This window comes from Monodon monoceros, unplaced genomic scaffold, assembly GCF_005190385.1.
Source record: "Monodon monoceros isolate NGI ecotype Baffin Bay Population unplaced genomic scaffold, NGI_Narwhal_1 Super_Scaffold_5, whole genome shotgun sequence".
Lineage (NCBI taxonomy): Eukaryota > Metazoa > Chordata > Mammalia > Artiodactyla > Monodontidae > Monodon > Monodon monoceros.
The window spans coordinates 108,888,162-108,902,787 of NW_021703782.1; the positions used below are offsets into that span (position 1 = coordinate 108,888,162).

Here is a 14,626-nt window from a genome sequence, read left to right on the forward strand (position 1 = left end):
GACTTTTCAAAAATATCTTCTTTATTGAGTTATAATTTACATAAAATAAAATGCACACGTTTTAGGTGTACAGTGTGATGTTCTGACAACGTATACCTGGGACACTGCCACCCCAATCAAGATACAGAAAATCTCCATCGCTGCAGAAAGTTCCCTTGCGCCCCAATGCAGTCAATCTCCCTCGCCCCCAACTCCGATCATGAGGATCTTTCAATTTAAAATACAACCCATCACCCTCACTCATTGCCAAATGAAGCTGATATCCAATTTGACATGTGACCATGACTCCCATCTTCCTTTTTAAATCCCATACTTTTGTATTTTAGATCTTAAGAGCTGTCATTCGTCTCTATAATAGAATTATCCTTGAAAGGTATCCCAATTTTCAACAGATGTGAATAAAACATTCAGATGTGAAAATGCCAAGCTAAGAATTTAGACTGAGACCATTTATAACACCCAGTATGTTTCTTCCTCCCTTCTCACATTAAGCAAGGTCTTTCAAACGTTTATTTAGAATTAACTAATATACAAATAGTAATTCATTCTGAAGCTCTGAATCAATTTCTTTTCAAAATGCTCTTCCAAGGCATACATTTCCTTTGCAGAGTCAGCTACATTACAGCTCATGGTAATGAAACTGGTGACCACCATACAAAAGGGGCCGGGCCCTGGATACAAAGGGTAATAACATTCTGAAAAATAAATGGCCTCACCTAAAGCCACTGGGCTGCACACAAATACAGAGTGGAAGAAAACAAAACCAACTGAAATGATCTGCTTCTTGAAAGTGGCTATAAAAATGAAGATATCCAGTGACCCAGTAACACTGAAGTGTCTGTGTTTGGAGCATCCATATTGCTTTTTAACAGGCTCTTGATTTACTTGGTCGATTTGCTGTGGGAGCCTTATGGCTGCACAATACAAGACAAAGATACATCACATTGATAATAAGAACGGAGCTCTTCTCGGGGCGGAAAGGGGGGGGGGCATAATTTGGCTCTAACAACTCATCGCAGACCAATGAATTTTGCTCAAATTTGTTTTTCTGCTACAGATTTCTTAAATGGGAAATCGATGGAAGCAAGGGACAGTACGAGTTTGAAAGACGATGTTTCAAAATGTCAGCTACTTGGGTTTCGATCCTCCCCACCAGAATTTGCAATGAGTGCAATATGCATGGAGCTTTATGGAATTAAAGGGAAAGACAGCTTGGCAGGGGTCCCCTCCTGACTCAAGGAATCGTCTCTCTCCTTTTGGCTCTCCTTCTTCTTTGTATCTTATTGGGGTCCATGCAAGCTCAGCCACTCCAGCCCTGCTGACTCTTTTGAGTGGACGAGTCCTGCTAACCACGCAGAGCAGCACGGTGATTTTGCCCACCTGGCATCATTTGCCCAAACAAACAAACCCAAAACAGCAGAAACGCATGCTAGCTGCTGTCTTTCAAAGGGTTCCTTTGAAACTTCTACCATCTTGGATGCTCTTAATGTACACCACACCCCTAAGAGCACATGAAGATGGAAGGACTTTTCTTCCCCCAAAACGAAACCTGCCTTTGAAAGCTGACTCACAGTGATTAAGCAACATTTGTTCACCATATATACGCTTCTCAGTTTCCAGGAACACAGCTCCGACTGTCAAGGTCTATAAGGAGCCCATTAAATATTTACCAAACCATCTTTATAATGGGAGAAAAGGTCAAAGTTAATAAAACTGACAGGCAGCTCCTGTCCAACTGGATTTATACATTATTTAAGCACTAAATACTCCATTCCATGAAACACAGTTTAGATTTGAAAAGACTCTTGGAAAATGTTCACTCAGACAATGGCTCTAGAACAGCAGAAGGGAGTTCAGAGCTAATCTACAAATTAACATTAAGAACATATCACTCCCCAAAATACTGCCATAAGTTTTCAGTTACAGGCTCTGTAATATTTTCTATAAAATATATATTTCAGTAAACATATGTGCCTTGGGAACAACTCTATCTCAAAAGGCAACTAACTTATCAAAGTTATAATGTGATTTTTCTATCCAAGATCATTTCTCCATTAATCAGCAAGAATAAAATGAAAGAGGGAGAGAAATAAAGCAGTCCATTCTTTTAACTTTCACATCTCACAGCTGTGGGGAATGGGAGCGTTCATGTGGTCAGCTGCGGTGAGGGCTCTTTATTTCCTGGTAAGTGGCTGCTCCGCAGTAGCAGCTATTTCCACGCTCTCTGGATTTTGAGAACATTTCTCTCCGTTCCTATTTTGCTATCCATTAATGTCAAACTTCTACTTTCTATGACTAACCTCGGATTTTTCTGTCAGTTCTCAACCTAAAGCCCTTTCTAATCAATTATGTCTACTAATTAGCTCTATGCCTGAGATATTTTCAACAACTCATAATGATCTGAGGGAAACACCATTTTGAATTAGGAAAACCTTGATTTACTGCATATTTCTTAAAGTAATGCTGTTTTAGTAATATTAAACATGCACAAGTGTTGAATGTCACCAGGTAGGGTCCTGGTAAACTCTAATGTACAGACTAAGAGCCTCTATAACAAGCATTCTCTTTGAAAATGTGCTACTGAACTCTGCTACTAACAAGAGCTGTGCGGTCTTACACATCTCACTCCCCTCTCTGCAAAACATGCGTTATGTTCTCTCCAAGGATCCACCTAGCTCTAAGGTTTGATTCCTCTAGGTTTCTAAAGAAGTTACATGGGTATTTGACTTCACCACAAAGTGTTGAAGTAATGTCCCTACAATTTCATACAACAGCAAACCCTTTTCCTCTGGATAGCCTAAGTCTTTACTGCTTTTAAAAAAGTCCAAATCCAATTAGCTTTAATAAGCTTCAAATCACAAGTAACAAAATGTACTGGAAGGAGATGACATGAAAGGAAATTATTTTAAAAAATAGGACTCAAATGCAAAGTTTCTGACTTAAATCTCGGGTTCAGAAAATCAGATGAGCAATGATCCCCCTGCTTAGTTCTCCAACTTGTTTCACGTCTTCCATGTTGTTCTGAATGCTCTACCTGCTCCAAATAGATAAAGGACGTGTTCTGCAATGGACAGAAGTTTGAGAAGAAAATAGAAGGAAGTTCATCATACTGATTACATTCAATATACTAATTAAGCCAGTGGTGTTCAATTAGGCCTAGTACTTAAAAGCTATAGTGTTTCCTGGAACCTCCCAGGGGTCCATGGTACAGCATCTATTCATAAGCAACACTGTCCTACCCATGCCATATGGCCTGAATCCCACTTTAAGAAAACTGACATTCAAAAATCTCAAAATTTATAAGCCAGATCAATGAAGGTTTGACTCTTCCTACTCTGAAAACCATTATGTTGTTTTCAAAGACTCACCAAAGGCTTCTTTAAGGGTGGGGGCAAGTTCAACAACAACGGCAGCAAGACTCCTCCGAACCTTAAGGCATTTCACTTTATTTCTAAAAATCACTTTACACAGAATTACATATACGTTTCTAAGAACACTAGGAAGACACATCGGTACTTCCAGTAACTAAACCCTTTGGATGAAGAATGAGCTAGAAGTAAGTCATAATAAATTCTGGCTGGCTTAGAGCCGGGCCACAGGAGGGGAAGAAGAGATGAAGGCTGGGGAGCCCCTGGGCCTCCTCCAGTCCCCCTCGGGCAGCTCCCTTCTCCCAGCAGAGCTCCTCTCTGTCACTGGGATTTGGCAGCAGGTAGAGCAGCCTGGTGTTCTTTCTTGGTGCAGGAGTGAAGCTGGCCACGAGGGACACACATCTGGAGGACACAGCCTTGTCACTGATTAGCCTGCGTTCTCTGCAACCTGCAGGGTAGCGCGTGACGTACAGGTGATGCTAATGAATTTGTCAGCTCGTAAGTGGACTGGCAGATTGGTGAAACTGCCCTGGCCTGTCACTGGAGCCAATCTGGAGAACAGAACGACTCCATCAGACAGTCCTCTTAAGGCTGGCCTCTTACAAAAGCAAACACACAGCTTTGCAGGTGCTCACTGTTGTGACAGAGCCCTGAAGGAATCCTTTCTCCCTCTCACTCTAATTGCTAAAAAAGCGGGCATGTCTGAACCTCTCCGCAGGCTTGAGTTCAGGAAAAGGCATCCATGGGGACTGCACTCGGATTACTTCAAATCATAGAATTCTCATGTCAGAGAGGAGTCTTAGTGAAGCCTCCCCTCCCCCCACCCCACCCCCACTTTACGGGAGAGGAGACTCTGACCTTAAAGAGGTCACACATATCACAAGAGGGAAAAAGGCCATTCAAGGGCCACCTTACGTATCTTCTTCCTCTGGTTTTAAGTGTGCTGCATCTTTCTAACCGGAGGACCTGGCGTGTGTCATCTCTGCTTCGGCAATGACACACAGGTCTTCTTCTCGGGCAGGCGGGAACTAGCGCTAAGGGAGCAGGAGCGGAGCGTCACTGGCGTTCCCTGGCTCTTGTCTGCTCTGTTCGCTCTGACCTCTTGCAGGCGCTGAGATGCCACATGTTTTTCCCTCCTACTGACTCCAGTCATGTCTAAGGTGGGGAGTTTGGGGAAGTTCTAAATGCTATCATTTTAAGGTTTTAGTATCATCCGGCATCAAAAACTTTGGTGAAAAGAAACCAAGAAACCATAGAAACCTCAATATTGTCGGAAAACTTAAATTCTAGACTCAGCAGTAACACGTCCGACCTTCCTAGCAGCCCTGATATCGTCTGATGGGGCAACCGTGCTGGCGCTTCATGGGTTTTCATAAATTACCTTATTGTCCAGGAGAATCCACATGTATACTATCTGCTTTTACTGAGGGATCATCTTTGAGAATTTGTGTCATACATCAAGGTAGTAAGAGGCAAGGGTACTATCCACGTAGGACCACTTCCCCTGCACATCACTGACCATAACAACCAGAGCTGGTTGGCATAAGTGCGCTGACAATCTTCCCAAGATGCAAGAGTGCACGCCAAGCTCACGGCCCCAGTCTAGGGACATTTGACACCGGGATCAGTTCATGCCACAAACACCTGGATCAAGCCACACGCCATGAAGCTGGCATGTGTGTATGTGGCGCTGGGAGGGTGGGGGAGGCTAAGGTGAGATTTTCATACAGTCATATTTCTCCTAAACCATTAAGCTTTCAACTAAAACCAATATTTGTGCAAAACTAGGAACACTTCGTCACCATTTCGAGTAGCAAAAACCTTTGCCCCTCATTATTAAAATGTGTTTTGTTTCCAGCTAATGAGAAAGAACCATGTATTACAATAAAGCTCTGTTTCTTCTTTGGAACATAATTCTAAGGAAAGAAAGAAGCAAGGTTGCCTGGTATTATCTGTGCCAAGGAAAACAACTACAGAAAAATACCATAAATCTAATTGTTTTGCTCGGGTTTTTATCTAAATATCGGATAATGACATTAGCTTCTTTTCTCATTTTATCTCCTACTGCTTCTTTCATATAGCCAATATGAAAAAGAAAGAAAGAAAAAACAACCTTAGATTTGAGCTTTTATGGGTAAATGGTTTTTTTTTTAACTTGGGCAAAACAGCATCAATAAACCATAAGGAAGCCTCCAATTTATTTGCCTATTTGTTCTCTACTGGGAAGCTGGGTTTCAGGCCTTTCAATTACCATGAAAGCAGGACACCAAGTCAGGGCTGTGCTTCTGCTCAACTGTGGCAGCATTTCCATGCTAAACGCCATTTGGGTTTCCTCAAATGTCCAAACTTCAAAACTGTCAAAGAAGTAAACAGAGAGCATGGAGAGCAGCCTTTTTCTTTCTTAAATATCTGTGGTGTTTAGAGTTGTTTAGAATTTTGCTCCTCTGGAGTGTTCCAAAACTCACACCTTTATTAACAGGCCTTTCTCCACAACTGCCCCTGTTTACACTACAGCTGCATGCATGTTACCATACTTCAAGGATGTCAATCAGCCGGAACAGTTATATCACTCATATATCTAAACAGACCCAACGAAAAGCAAACTGTGAATGTGGCTAAAAACGGAGGAAACAGCCATCGTAGGGACTATTTGTAGAGGCAGAGAGAAAGCAGAGAAAAGAAAGCGAAAAAGAGACCCTAACAGACAGACAAGGGTACACAAAAACTGGTGTTGCCCCATCTCCTGTAAACCACCCTGCCTTTCATACCAGGCTTTCAACCTGTTTACCCTGCGTGGTCCCGGAGAGCAATGCACAGGGTCATAAAAATCATGTTGGGGGACCACCGGGCCACTGAAGAAGGTGAAGGCAGGATATGCAAATAGGATCAAGGCAGAACCTGACGATGCACTAATGAGAGCGTTCTAACAGGCTAGTAAACGATGGCGACAATGAGCACACATCCTCTGAAGAGGGACAACATGGGGGCAATCCTGCTCACCTGCATTCGTATTAGAGGAAGCAGTCCATGCCAGATGGGCCATCATGTCCTTGTCTCCAACTAAGCCTGAACCACCCCAGAATCATTATCCATTTACACACTATACTATATCCAACAAAAACAAAATGTGTCCTTGACCTTTCTCTATCACTGACCAAAGACAGAAGTAGCAGGGAAGAATGACACGCCCCAGAATTAGCTTTACATTTCCACCAGAAATGCCAAATACTAGTTTTCTATTGCATACCTAGGGCCTGGATCAAAAGTCTAAAATGGAAGGCTAGAATGATGTCTAAGGTGCCTTCTAACACTGAAATTCTATGATGTTGTATTTCTCTATGAAAATGCAGTCTAAACTTGCACTGATGAAATTTAAATATATTTTTGAAACACAAACATTTTATCAGTCACCAGAAGTCTCTACTTAAGGCAGTTAAAGAAGGGAAAGGGCTCTCTGTGATGTCTGATGCTTGGTTGTTAGTTGAAATCTAGTGCAATGCTAGAGGTCTAGCGAGTAACAAATGTTTGTTGACACACACTACACACTACTTTGTTATTCTTCCCAAACATTCATAGGTGAGGCCTGGAGGAAGAAGTGAATATTCCCATATAATAGGTGTGTCCCTGGATACTTCTTTCCTTCTCTTCCTCCCAAAGAAAACAGAGGTTTTTCAACCGAGAAATGAGTAAAATGACAACCACCGGACACTTCCATACCTCAATTCTAGACACTGAATTCTAAGCATTAGTCATTTGCTGACTTATCACTGAAAAGATTTCAGTCGAGAAACCAGTAAACATGATTTTTAAAAAATTACCGATCTGACCAATTTAAAATTATGATTAGATTATTACAAACTTCTTTTGTGGGTAGTAAAAATGATTCCTATGCGCTCATCGTCAGTCAGTTCAGATCTAGTTGGACAGTTTAACTCTCCCTTCTTCTAATGTCCTGAAATGCTGAGCTCTGCTTTAAGCATCATTTTCATTACCATCAAAAGCAGCCCCCATCGGCTTCTTCTTCTTCCTTCCATAAACATCATAAACATCGTCAGCTGGGAGCCAACTGGCTCCAAATCAGGGATCTGATCAGCCTCAGCCCCAGCCCTTGCTTACTCAGGAAATGAAGCAAGGAGGCGGGGAAGAGGGAAAGGCAGCACAGAGAAAACTCAGAAGCAATTAGAATGGGAAACAGCCATACGATCACTGACTTTAAAAGATACGTAACTATGATGTCAGTCAGACAAGCTGAAAATAACAGGAGTGGAAGCAAAAGGCCAGCAGCGCAGGTCAGAGGCCTGTGAGAGCAGGAATCAGGAAATAGAAGAAAACGTTCAGGAAGACACTTTTCTTACTGATCATTTTTAACAACTGCCTTTTCCCTTCGGGAATAGGAGGAATAAGGCCTGGTGGCTTGGGGGCAGTAAGTCCAAGGAGGCAAGTGCTTTCCTTTGTGCTTTGGCAGCAAAGGCTGCAACTCCAGAGGCCGTGTGGTCCCCTGGGTACCAGGAGGATGAGCTTTGTAGTCAGACAGCCCCGAGTTCAAACCTCAGCTCAAGTACGAGTTATTCTGGGCATTTCTGGGTGTTTCCTCTTCCCTCTGAGCCTGTTTCTCCACCAGCCCAATATGGGGAAAAAAAAAAAAAAAAAAAAGATTTCTCTGGCAAGGACAAAGCTGTTCTCTTGTTGACTGAGCACACTCCCTAAGGCAGACTTCAAAAGTGCCTTTTCCTTATCTCACAACAACCCCATGGAGAGAGGTATCGCAGCCTCCTTTTACAGATGAAGAAACGGAAGGTCAGTCATAGAAATTAAGTGATATGGTACGTGCAGAAGATGTAAGCCCAGGGCCCATCGCCCGGGGAACAGACAGAGTTGGTCTTGTGATTATCAGAAGTGACTATGCCCCAAAATTCGCCTCTTCCAACAATGCCGAGAATGACCGAATTTTCACAAAGCTGATTAAGAGTATATCACCTTTTAATCAAATACTGTCATCCTAAACATGTCAGATAATAAACTGGTAAGTGTAATGGAAAAAAGGAAAAAGTACGCCCCCATCCCCGCTGTTCTGAATGAGTTAGGTACGCGGAGAAGGAGCCCCAACTTGGTTTCTCTTGTACAAATGAGGAAAAGGATCCATCACGCTGGTGATGCCTCACAGCCAACTCTGTGTAAAACTCTCCATAAAACCCAGGACAACTGTATGGGGCCTAGGGAAACGCTGTAAGCACTCGCCACGAAAGGCGACCCAGAGGATCAGCTGGGAAGCTCCTTCTAGTACACCATGGAGAGTGGTTCTTAAAGCTACGAACCACCTAAATGCCCAGAAACTTGGCTCAACCTTGATGCATTAAACAAGCAAGTTACAGAGTATTTCTTAGGCAGCTAACAAAGTATTCAGCACTGGAAGATCAAAGTCTCTCTCCAGACTCCCAGAGTACAGTCTTCCCCAGGTATCCACGGGGGACTGGTTCCAGAACCTGCCGTGGATGCCCAACTCTGTAGATGCTCAAGTCCCTTATATAAATGGTGCAGTGTTTGCATATAACCTACGCACATCCTCCCGTATACTTTTAAGCCATCTCTAGATTACTTATAATACCTAATACAATGTAAATGCTACGTAAATAAAAACAGTGTAGATGCTATGTGCATAGTTGCCAGTGAGTGGCAAATTCAACTCTTGCTTTTTGGCGCTTTCTGGAATTCTCTTCCCAAATATTTTCGCTCTGCAGCTGGTTGAATCCGAGGATGCGGAACCCACGGATACAAAGAGCCGACTGTACTTGTTTCCTTCCTTATCGGACTGTTGAAGGTTTTTTTGTTGGTTTAAGTTCTGACTGTGAATGTCTGCACAGGATAAAACGGGTATGTTTTCGGTTTAAAATGAACAACAGGTCAGTGTGGAATTTCTACTGATCAACAGGACTGAGGTACGACTTCTACTGATCTTAATCTAATTAAGAGTGTAGGTATGTAGTCAACTATGCGGATATAAACCATGAGCCTCGACTTAACCACCCGTGAGCCTGGGTGAGTTGTTCAACCTTCCGGAGCCTCAGTCCTCTTCTATTACTGGAGATAATACTGCTACTCGATACCACTTGATGACCCTAGAAACGATCTGGGGTTTCACGGAGCAAAACCACAGTCAGCTTCTTGGAGTTAGTGAGAATTAAGTACACGAAGGCACTGAGCAAAGTGGCTGGCACAAAATACACCCTCAAGAAATGTTAACTATGATTATTATTACTCAGCTGAGGCTGCTGAGCCATTAACAATTAGACTGAGTGTGAGAGGTGACTAAGCCAATAACTGGAAGGCCTTGCCTCTGATGAAAAAACCTTAGAGGAGATGGACCAGTGAAGAAAAACAGGCCTGTTTCTGGGTGGATCTGGGTGAGGGGAGTGCACAGAGTTTGGCAGGACCATAAGAGAGCTGAGCCCCTGACACAAAAAGGGCTGCTCTGATGTGCAAGTTACTTACTTCTATGATGCTTGGCAGCCCTACGCAAACCCCAAATTGTGCTGTAAAGAACAAGTCACGCATACAAAATGGGGACAGCGGGAGGCAGCTGGGAATGTCCAAGAAGGAACAGTGACAACACGTCTATCACCAGCCACATCCATCCAGAGGTGAGAAGCAGGCCTCCTTTTGGACCAGAGAAGGGAAAATAGTAGGCAACTGGTGCGCCACAGCCCATGCTTCCTTTGGTTACACAATACTCAAATAAATACACCGCCTGTCCCCTTAAGTACCTGGCAGGTAGCAGCTGAGAAGAGCTGAAGCTAGTTCAAGCCAGTCCAGAAGTCTTTCTGAAGCCCCTTTTACAGGGCTGGCCACTAGAGAATGGTTTTCTGTGTATCTGTCTTTGCCAGACTGTCTCGTACCATTTGACAAGCCCCACAGGCCTAGCAGAGGGCTCTACATGATGTTCCATAAATGTTTGCTGGGAATGGGATGGCTTGACAGGTGCAGGGCACAGGGCTAGACACGGATGGATATAAAAAGAAATGTTCTCTGCTTTTAGAGGGTCAAGATCTGCCTAGAATGCACGCTCCGTACGAGCAGCTAAGAGCACCACAGAGCTCCTCAGTCTTCACTGCTAGGTCCCCTCGTCCAGAACAACGCTCCACATAACAATAATAATAACACGAGCCAATGTGTATATAGGACTCATTGTGAACCAGGTGTTATTCTAATTCATTTAATTCAATCAAACTATGCAACCACCCTATGCGGTAGGTACTATTATCTGTATTTTACAGATGAGGAAATTGAGCCACAGGTGGTAAGTGGCCTGCCCAAGGTCATGGAGCCCAGTAAGTGGCAGGGTCAGGCTTGGAATCTGGACAGCCTGGCCCCAAAGTCCCTGCTCTGTAACCACTACACTCCACGGCTTCTCCAGAACTTGGCATGTTCTCAGTAAGGATTTTTAATTTTATTTTTATTTCCTTTTTGCTTTTTTTTTTTTAACAAACCCTTGTGTCGAAGTATTTTTTAAAATAAATGAATATATGAATACATAACTAGCAGGGGACGGCTAGGGGAGATCTGAACTAAATGACAGAGTACAGTGGGAATCTGGACTCTGAATCACCTCCTTGCATAAGGTCCCTACAAAGTGGGAGGATGATGGGGCTCTACTGCCTCCCCTTCCTCCCCTTTCCTCATCTGTAAAATAGAGATAATAGTACCTACCGCATAGGGTGGTTGCATAGTTTGATTGAATTAAATGAATTAGAATAACACCTGGTTCACAATGAGTCCTATATACACATTGGCTCGTGTTATTATTATTGTTATGTGGAGCATTGCTCTAGACAAGGGGAAAAGGCCCAGCTCAGCCTTTTCAGGGTGCAACGAGCAGTCACACCCAGTTAATAAGGGTTTGCTGTGAGGCTCCCTGGGAAGCAGAGAGAGCAGATGTGTCCCCAAGCAGGCCCCTTAGAAAACGGGAGCAAGCTCGTGCCATTCGGCCAACCGCTGCCCAGCTCACGGCCGCTCTGACTGCTGGCACTCGCCGCCTCTTCCAACTCCCTGCAACCAGCTGCTCCTGACTTGCCCTTGTTCTCTTCCAGGCCTCCGCCTGCTGCTATGTGAGTGGGCAAATTCGCACACACCACCTTTTCGCCCAGTTAGTGCCTTCTCACACCTGAGAAGCAAAGGATGGACAAGAAGCTGGCGTTACAGAGCCACAATTTTTTTTTTTTTGCAATATAAAGACGTGTCAAAAGTTTTGAAAGTCAAAAGCTTTCTCATCAATGCAGGCGCCAAAACTCCTGTGGCAGCAGAAACGGACATGAACTGATGCGAGTCTATTTAAACCCTAATTCATCTCACGTAGTGTGAACAGCCGAACGTTTTGCCACACAACGTTTGATTACAGGGTACTGCCCCAGGCCCCGCTGCAGACATTCGTAGCATACGAACCACGCTACCTTTCAATAATCCAAAATACTCAAAATCCAAAACACAGTCGGACCCGAAAGCTCTGGATACGGAGCTGTGAAGCCGGGCCAGGCAGTGGCGAGCAGGCCGGATTCTTGTCACGCGGGCCTCAACCTGAACTTCACCTTCGCAGAGAGCCTCCTCTGGCCACCGGATCCAAAGGCGCCTCTGGGCACTCTCCGTCCCACCACAGTGCTTTACCTTAATCACCGCAGTAAACCCAAACAGGTATTTTATACGTATTGTTTGTTTCTTTGTTTAGTGTTTACATTCCCCGCTCTACCCCACCCCCAACACATACACTAGAATAAAAGCTCCACTGAAACCCAGACTCTGGCTCTCTTCATCACCGCTGCAGCTCCGACACTCAGAACAGTGTCTGCCACACAGTTGTAGCTCAATAAGTGCCTGATGAACGGACAAATAAGAAGACACTCAGAAAAGGCACGGAGGCATCGCAGGAACGGTGCACAGCCAGACCCACACACCCTGCCTACACAAATTAAAAATCCATATACTCCCAAGCAGTATGGATTTTTTCACACCCTCTGTGGACTTTACTTGGTAGACAGTCGGGGGGAGGGGTGCCACTGAGGATATTAGGCAGGGGAGTGGTACAATCAAAGGGTACTATAGCCTCATTCTTCAAAACAGCCCAAGATCCTCTGCCATCAGAATCACCTATAGAATGCCCACCAAAAATGCAGATTCCAGGGCCCCACCTTAAATCTGCTGGATCAGAATTTCTACCAGGGAGCCCAGGAATGAACACTGTAGGAAGCAACCCAGGCAGCTCTCAGACACACTGAAGTCTGAATCCATTCACAGTATAATCTCAAAAACATTTGTTGACTCACCGATTGAAGAAGTCAGTCTCTAGCTGGAACCCACCAAGAATACGCTACACAGGGAAACCTCAGACAAGTCACAATTAGTTAATCTAAGGACACAACACTAGTTGGCCCCCCACGTGGATTCAGGGTTTTAAACACAGATGCAATATGCTTCCAGCGTTGAGAAGCTTCCATCTTTCCAACTCCTATTAAAAAAAAAATCTGACTGTTTCATGCATATATTGTTGAAGACTGGTGGAGACAGCAGGATAGGGTCGCACAGTAGAGACTGAAAGAGCTTTTAGAATTCTGAGACCCTACTCCAGCTCTAACCTACACTTAATTAAGCAAATACAAAACCTGCACTGCAAGAGTCTTCAAATAGTTAAATTTTCAATCTTTATAAAAAAGAAAACCCATCAGATTTGATTGATAAGTGTACTTTTTAAAACTAAGAGTAAAAAAGTGAAGATTGGCAACATTTTTTGCCACATAATTTGCTTTCTTTGCCTTTTTCCACAGCACTGCACATAAATCAAAGAGATGCTAAAGAGGTCCATACATCACCAACTGGCATTTCAACACTATTTACCAAGTCTTTAACAGACGCAGGTCAGAGTATGGAAAACCATGACCAAGGAGGCTGAAATTAAAGGAAGAAAATTAACTCAAACACTGACAGAGAGTTAATTAAGTTTACAAGTAACTTTCCAATGAGCAAGTTATGATATTTAATAAGAACAGCCTCCGTGAAGCAGGGTTACAAACTATGCAGGGGGGCGGGGGGGGGGTGAGGAAGACAAGCCAACAGAATTTTCCAAACAAGAACGTATATTTGAACAAGCTGCCTTTCTATGATTAAGCACAGAAATCTGGGAACAAGGCAGGGGAAATGATGTTTTAATAAGGTATGAGACAGGCTTGTGAGCTGCATTTTGCATTACCCTTGCAAAAAAGGGGGGGGGGAGTCCAAAAGTTGCAGATCAAAGTGTACAGGCTGCTGTGCGTGTGTGAGCTGCCGCTAAAGGTGGCACAGAGGTCAAGCAAGGTGGATTTAAATGGGCTCGACTTCCCTTACAGAAAATGCAAAGATCCCTCAAAGGCAGCATGCTGAAATGGGTGGCTTATGTCCTCATTTTCAAGGACAGGAAGAGATGTACAAGGCTTTACTTGTCTGCCTCCATCAGCTTAGCTTTACCGTAACAAAATACTGGGAGGCTCAATCACAGACACTTATTTCTCATACTTCTGGAGGCTGGGAAGTCCAAGATCCAGGTGCCGGCAGACCTGGTTCTCAGTGAGGGCCTTCTTTCTAGCCATGTGCTCACGTGACCTGTTCTTTGTGTGCTCACAGAGAGAAAGCGCTCTGGTCCCTCTGCCTCTTCTAGTAAGGATATCTAATCCCATTATGGGGGCCCTACTCTCATGGCCTCATCTAATTTAATCACCTTAAAGGCCCCACCCCCTAATACAATCACAATGAGGTAACATTTGGGCTTCAACAAATGACATTTGGTGGGGGGGGGGTATATAAACATTCAGTGCATAAGATGGTCCATCTGTTCAAGATGGCACAGGCCTGGTGAGTGCCTGGCCAGGTGCTCCACCATTATTCCAAGAAGCAGGGCTGTGTGCACTGGCACCAGAGCCATGCTTAGTCTTGGGGACAGCATCCTTCCTCCCCCTCACTAGAGCACTGCTGGCCTTCCCCTGTCCCTGCACAAGGGTAGCGGCTCTAATTTTAATGGAGTCACTGCTTCTTTGAAAAGTTCAGCTTTTAACACTGCAATCACCCCCCACGTACTCTTGCCCTCAACTATCACTCCGGAAAAGCTAACTGCTGATAGCCAAAGTAAGAAGAAAGCTCCATTGAGAAAGAGGTTTTAAAACAGCTTGTAGGTAAAAGAGGGGGAAAAGGTCAGTCTTTTCTTCTCAAGAATTCAGTGTTTTATCATCTCTCTTTGCTGCTAC

The 14,626-nt window shown here is 44.0% G+C and overlaps 1 protein-coding gene across 8 annotated transcripts in view; it reads right to left on the minus strand.

Annotated features, from left to right (window-relative positions):
- Positions 1–14,626, minus strand: part of MED27 (mediator complex subunit 27) — a 235,018-nt gene that overhangs the window by 170,529 nt on the left and 49,863 nt on the right. The window lies entirely within an intron of this gene.